We start from the raw sequence: 7,854 nt of genomic DNA on the forward strand, positions 1-7,854 counted from the left end.
TATTTTTTTGTGATAGAGTGATTGGAGCACATACTTGTTGGTCACAAAAAAACATTCATGAAGTTTTGTTCTTTTATGAATTTATTATGGGTCTACTGAAAATGTGAGGAAATGTGCTGGGTCAAAAGTATACGTACAGCAATGTTAATATTTGCTTACATGTCCCTTGGCAAGTTTCACTGCAATAAGGCGCTTTTGGTAGCCATCCACAAGCTTCTGCTTGAATTTCTGACCACTCCTCTTGACAAAATTGGTGCAGTTCAGCTCAAATTGTTTTTTTTCTGACATTGACTTGTTTCTTCAGCATTGTCCACACGTTTAAGTCAGGACTTTGGGAAGGCCATTCTAAAACCTTCATTCTAGCCCGATTTAGCAATTCCTTTACCACTTTTGACGTGTGTTTGGGGTCATTGTCCTGTTGGAACACCCAACTGCGCCCAAGACCCAACCTCCGGGCTGATGATTTTAGGTTGTCCTGAAGAATTTGGAGGTAATCCTCCTTTTTCATTGTCCCATTTACTCTCTGTAAAGCACCAGTTCCATTGGCAGCAGAACAGGCCCAGAGTATAATACTACCACCACCATGCTTGACTGTAGGGGTGGTGTTCCTGGGATTAAAGGCCTGACCTTTTCTCTATTGTGGCCAAACAGCTCAATTTTAGTTTCATCTGACCACAGAACTTTCCTCCAGAAGGTCTTATCTTTGTCCATGTGATGTCAGATGAAACAAAAATTGAGCTGTTTGGCCACAATACCCAGCAATATGTTTGGAGGAGAACGATTGGAAACTCAAGACAGCCATGACATTATGTTCTTGACAAGTGTATGTAAACTTTTGATCGCGACTGTATATATTTATTTATACTATTCATTCAAATAGCAGCGACTGCATTCACAAGGCCATCAGGCTTGTGAATGCTAGCCCCCCATTTTACTTTTATCTTTTTGAACAAAAGACAGCTACCATGACCACCCCCGAACTGTGAACCATCACTGTAGACACTTTTCACCTTTGATCACTAAAGACACTTTAACTGCTCCTGTGACCAAATGTCACCTCCATATTTATACTGTTGACTGTCAATCAGAATGTGCAATAATGTTATGTTACCTACTGTACCTTGTATATACGTTTTTATTTTTATTTTTTATTTTTGTTTTAGCTAAGTACCGTGTGACTTGTTGAAGGGTGGACTAGCAAAGTAAGATTTTCATTGTACGGCAAACTGTCTGTTTAACTGTGCATATGACAATAAACAATCTTGAATCTTGAAATACATCATTTAAACAATTCATATCTACTGCCAAAGACCACATTTTACAATTTTTTAAATGTGTCTCAATGATTGTGCTTGTGAATTGCGACGGTGGAATTAAAGGCCTACTGAAACTCACTACTACCGACCACGCAGTCTGATAGTTTATATATCAATGATGAAATCTTAACATTGCAACACATGCCAATACGGCCGGCTTACTTAAGTGCAATTTTAAATTTCGCGCGGAATATCCTGCTGAAAACGTCTCGGTATGATGACGCCTGCGCATGACGTCACGGATTGTAGAGGACATTTTGGGACAGCATGGTGGCCAGCTATTAAATCGTCTGTTTTCATCGCAAAATTCCACAGTATTCTGGACATCTGTGTTGGTGAATCTTTTGCAATTTGTTCAATGAACAATGGAGACAGCAAAGAAGAAAGCTGTAGGTGGGAAGCGGTGTATTGCGGCCGACTGCAGCAACACAAACACAGCCGGTGTTTCATTGTTTACATTCCCGGAAGATGGCAGTCAAGCTTTACCATTGGCCTGTAGAGAACTGGGACAACAGAGACTCTTACCAGGAGGACTTTAAATTGGATGCGCAGACGTGGTACCGTGAGTACGCATGCAGCTGCGGCTTCCAAACATTTGATCGCTTGCCCGTACATGCGTGCCGCTATGTGCATGTCACGTACGTAACTTTGGGGACTTTGAGGAAATATATGTGCTGTATGAACTTTGGGGAGGTGAACGGTACTTTGGGCTGTGGGATTGAGTGTGTTGTGCAGGTGTTTGAATTGTATTGGCGGGTTATATGGACGGGAGAGGGGAGGTGTTTGTTATGCGGGATTAAGTTGTGGCATATTAAATATAAGCCTGGTTGTGTTGTGGCTAATAGAGTATATATATGTCTTGTGTTTATTTACTGTTTTAGTCATTACCAGCTGAATATCAGGTCCCACCCGCCTCTCACAGCATCTTCCCTATCTGAATCGCTCCCACTGCCCTCTAGTCCTTCACTCTCACTTTCCTCATCCACAAATCTTTCATCCTCGCTCAAATTAATGGGGAAGTCGTCGCTTTCTCGGTCCGAATCGCTCTCGCTGCTGGTGGCCATGATTGTAAACAATGTGCGGATGTGAGGAGCTCCACAACCTGTGACGTCACGCTACTCGTCTGCTACTTCCGGTACAGGCATGGCTTTTTTTATCAGCGACCAAAAGTTGCAAACTTTATCGTCGATGTTCTCTACTAAATCCTTTCAGCAAAAATATGGCAATATCGCGAAATGATCAAGTATGACACATAGAATGGACCTGCTATCCCCGTTTAAATAAGAAAATCGCATTTCAGTAGGTCTTTAAGACTGTTTAAAAGTGCGGTTAAAGGTGCTTTTAGCTGTAATGCTAATGAGTTGTAAATGAGTGCATTTTAACCACTTTTTAATTTTATGATTTTTTTTTAAGTGTTTCTTCCAACCTTAACAGGATTTCAATGGAAATTTGAGAACAAATGGATGTTTTACTTGATTTATACCGCATATATTTTAGTGTACGGTATGTGTAAAAAAGCACATACCGCATTTTCCGGACCATAGGGCGCACCGGATTATAAGGCGCACTGCCGATGAGCGGGTCTCGTCGGGTCTATTTTCATACAAAAGGCGCACCGGATTATAGGGCGCATTAAAGGGGTCATGTTATTAGGGACCGAATGTCCCATTGGGACAGAGGACCCTATTGTAATTGTAAGGTTTTATTATTGTTATTCCGCCACCTTTTTGAGCTGTAATTTGACCCTCTTAACATGCTTCAAAACTCACCATATTTGACACACACATCAGGACTGGCGAAAGTTGCGATCTAATCAAAAAACCTAGCCCCAAAACTCAAAATTGCGCTCTATCGCCCCTTAGGAAGAAAACACAGACAAAACTGTCTGTAACTCCCACTAGGAATGTCGGAGAGACATGACACAAAAACCTCTATGTAGGTCTCACTTAGACCTAGATTTCATACACTGACATCCTTCAGCAAAAATCAACAGGAAGTTTGCAATTCCCCCTTCAAAACAAAAGTTTTGTAAAAAAAAAAGTCACTTTTGCCTCGTTTAGCTATAATTTGACCCCCTTAACATGCTTCAAAACTCACCAAACTGGACACACACATCAGGACTGGCAAGAATTGTGATCTAATAAAAAAAAACTAACACCAAAACTCAAAATTGTGCTCTAGCGCCCCCTAGGAAGAAAACACAGACAAAACTGCTCCTAGGAAGAAAACACAGACAAAACTGCCTGTAACTTCCAGCAGGAATGTCGTAGAGACATGAAATGAAAACCTCTATGTAGGTCTCACTTAGACCTACATTTCATATATTGACAGCCCCCAGCAAAAATCAACAGGAAGTTTGCAATTCCCCCTTCAAAACAAAAGTTTTGTAAAAAAAGTCACTTTTGCCTCGTTGAGCTATAATTTGACCCCCTTAACATGCTTCAAAACTCACCAAACTGGACACACACATCAGGACTGGCAAAAATTGCGATCTAATAAAAAAAAAAAAAACACCAAAACTCAAAATTGCGCTCTAGCGCCCCCTAGGAAGAAAACACAGTCAAAACTGCTCCTAGGAAGAAAACACTGACAAAACTGCCTGTAACTTCCAGTAGGAATGTCGTAGAGACATGGAACAAAAACCTCTATGTAGGTCTCACTTAGACCTACATTTCATATATTGACAGCCCCCCGCAAAAATCAACAGGAAGTTTGCAATTCCCCCTTCAAAACAAAAGTTTTGTAAAAACCGGTGACCTTTTTTCAAACATTATCTCCTCTGAGCGCGTTTGTCGTGTCGGCTTCAAACTAGCACAGGAGAGAGATTGAACCCTTCTAATAACAAGTTGATGAAAGAGTTTTAATTACTGCTCCGGTTTGGATTTTATGTGCCGTCAAAGTCGGTCCCGTCCATCGCTGCTTGCAGCTTGAATTATTATTATTATTTATATATGTAGATCACTTCCTTGTGGTTTACTGACAGATATAAGTAAGAACTTTACACTACTTTATATTAGAAATGGCAACAGCGGAGGATAAATGTCCCATAACAAGAAGGTAGAGAAAAATAAGAAGCTTATCGACTACGGTGTCGCCACGGACTACATTTTCAGGACTTATGCAGATCCCAAATACGGATCAGCAGGTACCAGAAGGTATGAAAAAATGCTTTTGCATAATATTGCGAAACAAAACTGCAGATAATACGTCTTACCTTATACACACGCCATAATAATACTGGTATGTTGAAGCACAGTACAATCCATCAAGGGGTGTGGCTTCATAGCTTACCAAAGCAGTACTAAAATATTTGATAGATTTTTGAGCGCCGTGTGTAATGTTCTATATTTCCAATGGAACATATAAAATGTTGGTTTTGTTTACGTGAGTCATTTTGCAGTCTACACATATCTCTTATGTTTGACTGCCATCTACTCGTCACACTTATCATTACACCATGTACCAAATAAAATAGCTTTGAGGTCGGTAAGAAAAACCAGAATTATCTCGTACATTAGGCGCACTGTCGAGTTTTGAGGAAAGAAAATGATTTTAAGTGCGCCTTATAGTCCGGAAAATACAATATATATATATTTATATAAGTCTGACTGGATGCATCGTGTTATAGTTAAGTTAGCAGTGCTTCTCAATTATTTTTTCAAAGAAGAAAATATTTTGCGCCCGGCCCCTGGCCACCGTGACTATGAATAGTACTATTTGTCTGTAAAACTGTTAAAACTATACCTCTGCATCACATTGTAAGCTCATTAACATTACAAGGAAACGACACACCTGTCTTTTCTTGTCCTCCCACTGTGGTTACAGTGAAACCAAGTGCTACGTAATATGCTTCATCATAATCGTAATGTTCTATTGTGGGGGAGGGCGTGGTCGGCGCGCCTCCTGCAGGAATGGGGTGTGTATTGCCCGGCCTCGAAGCCAGCGGCAGGTGAGTAGATTGCCCAGCTGGGGATGATTATCTAATCACCTGCCGCCCTTATTAGCAGCAGCCGGTACGAGACACGTTGTTGGAGTTGGAGCGAGAAAGCTAAGACACGCCGGGCTGAAAAGTCCTAAAATATATACTGCTGGAAAGCAAACGAGACTTGTGTATGTCAATAAAAGACTTGCTCAATCCTGTACACCGGGCTCAAGAAACCTCACAGCAGGGAGACTTTCACATCTATATTTTTAATGGAACATATAACATTCTGGTGTTGTTTACTTGAGTCATATTGCAGTCTACACATATCTGTTATGTGTAGACTGCCATCATATTGCAGTCTACACGTATCTCTTATGTGTGACTGCCATCTACTGGTCACACTTATCATTTCTCCGTGTACCAAATAGAATAGCTTCAATGTCGGTAAGCACACCCAAAATGATTCCGCACTGGGTCATAAGGCGCACTGTTGAGTTTTGAGAAAATGAAAGGATTTTAAGTGCGCCTTATAGACGGAAAAATACGGTACCTTGACAAGCTATCATTAAATGTGAAGGCTGTACTGTAATTTTGAGATTGTGGAGGGGGGCGTGGCATGCGGGCCTGCCGCGGAACGGGGTGGGCCAGGACCGGCCTCGAAGACAGCGACCTCATAATCCACATCGCTCACTCGCCAAGTGGCAAGGACCCTTTGTGGTCACACGGCGAGTAAACGATGTGGATTATGAGGTCCGGCGCTCGGACCGGGGCTGAGACACTCAAATTTACCATCTCAACCTGCTGAAAGCATGGAAGGAGGCGGAGCCTTTTTCCATGGTGACTGTGGTCGAGGAGGAGGAGGAGGAGGAGTTCGGGCCGGAGATCCCGCGCTCTGCCTCGCCCTCCCTCATCCTCTGTGATAATCAGCTCACGTTAGCGCAGAAAGCGGATGTTGCCAAGCTGCGGCACCACTTTTCTGATGTGTTCTCCCCTCGGCCCGGCCACACGAACCTCATCCAACATCATTTGAGACCAGCCCGGGTGTTATGGTGCGGTCTCGGCCCTACAGACTCCCCGAACACAAACGCAAAGTGGTTCGGGACGAATTAAAGTCTATGCTGTAGTTAGGTAGTAAGTCGGTAGTAAGTCGGACACGTTTCCAGTGAGGGTTGGACTCCGCCAAGGCTGCCCTTTGTCACCGATTCTGTTCATAACTTTTATGGACAGAATTTCTAGGCGCAGTCAAGGCGTTGAGGGGATCTGGTTTGGTGGCTGCAGGATTAGGTCTCTGCTTTTTGCAGATGATGTGGTCCTGATGGCTTCATCTGGCCAGGATCTTCAGCTCTCACTGGATCGGTTCGCAGCTGAGTGTGAAGCGACTGGGATGAGAATCAGCACCTCCAAGTCCGAGTACATGGTTCTCGCCCGGAAAAGGGTGGAGTGCCATCTCCGGGTTGGGGGGGAGATCTTGCCCCAAGTGGAGGAGTTCAAGTACCTCGGAGTCTTGTTCACGAGTGAGGGAAGAGTGGATCGTGAGATCGACAGGCGGATCGGTGCGGCGTCTTCAGTAATGCGGACGCTGTATCGATCCGTTGTGGTGAAGAAGGAGCTGAGCCGGAAGGCAAAGCTCTCAATTTACCGGTCGATCTACGTTCCCATCCTCACCTATGGTCATGAGCTTTGGGTTATGACCGAAAGGACAAGATCACGGGTACAAGCGGCCGAAATGAGTTTCCTCCGCCGGGTGGCGGGGCTCTCCCTTAGAGATAGGGTGAGAAGCTCTGCCATCCGGGGGGAGCTCAAAGTAAAGCCGCTGCTCCTCCACATCGAGAGGAGCCAGATGAGGTGGTTCGGGCATCTGGTCAGGATGCCACCCGAACGCTTCCCTAGGGAGGTGTTTAGGGCACGTCCGACCGGTAGGAGGCCGCGGGGAAGACCCAGGACACGTTGGGAAGACTATGTCTCCCGGCTGGCCTGGGAACGCCTCGGGGTCCCACAGGAAGAGCTGGACGAAGTGGCTGGGGAGAGGGAAGTCTGGGCTTCTCTGCTTAGGCTGCTGCCCCCGCGACCCGACCTCGGATAAGCGGAAGAAGATGGATGGATGGATGGGCTGTAGTTAGGGGTAATAGAAGAGTCACATGGTGTGTGGTCTGTGCGGTTCTGTGTGGATTTAGGTAAATGAGGTGTCACGTTTTGACGCTTACCCAACGCCCCGGGTCGACGAGCTCCAACAACGTGTCTCATACCGGCTGCTGCTAATAAAGGCGACAGGTGATTAGATAACACGGCCCATCCTGGCACACTCCGTTCCGCGGCAGGACCGCAGGCCACACCCCCCTCCACAGAGATATACAGTGGGTTACAGTTTGGGTTAGTTTTTGCCTCATCTCTCACTTAAAGCGTGAGTGAAGAACGCACTATCGGCCTGACAAGACCTGATGACTACGAAAGGGAAGGAGATGATACAGTATTGGCGAGTCCCAGTCACACACAGGATTCTCACAGGAATGAAGCAAAAATATAACCGTACATGCTGTACCGTGGCGTTTTTCTTTGGGTTTCTAGGTCAGCGGTGCTCAGCAGTTGCAATCATTTCACAGGGTGAAAAGAAAA

The 7,854-nt window shown here is 44.6% G+C and overlaps 1 protein-coding gene across 1 annotated transcript in view; it reads right to left on the reverse strand.

Moving 5' to 3' along the window:
* The window catches only part of adamts3 (ADAM metallopeptidase with thrombospondin type 1 motif, 3), a 447,166-nt gene that overhangs the window by 299,303 nt on the left and 140,009 nt on the right, over positions 1 to 7,854 (reverse strand). The window lies entirely within an intron of this gene.

The sequence above is a fragment of the Nerophis lumbriciformis genome, linkage group LG20 (genome assembly GCF_033978685.3).
Source record: "Nerophis lumbriciformis linkage group LG20, RoL_Nlum_v2.1, whole genome shotgun sequence".
Classification (NCBI taxonomy): domain Eukaryota; kingdom Metazoa; phylum Chordata; class Actinopteri; order Syngnathiformes; family Syngnathidae; genus Nerophis; species Nerophis lumbriciformis.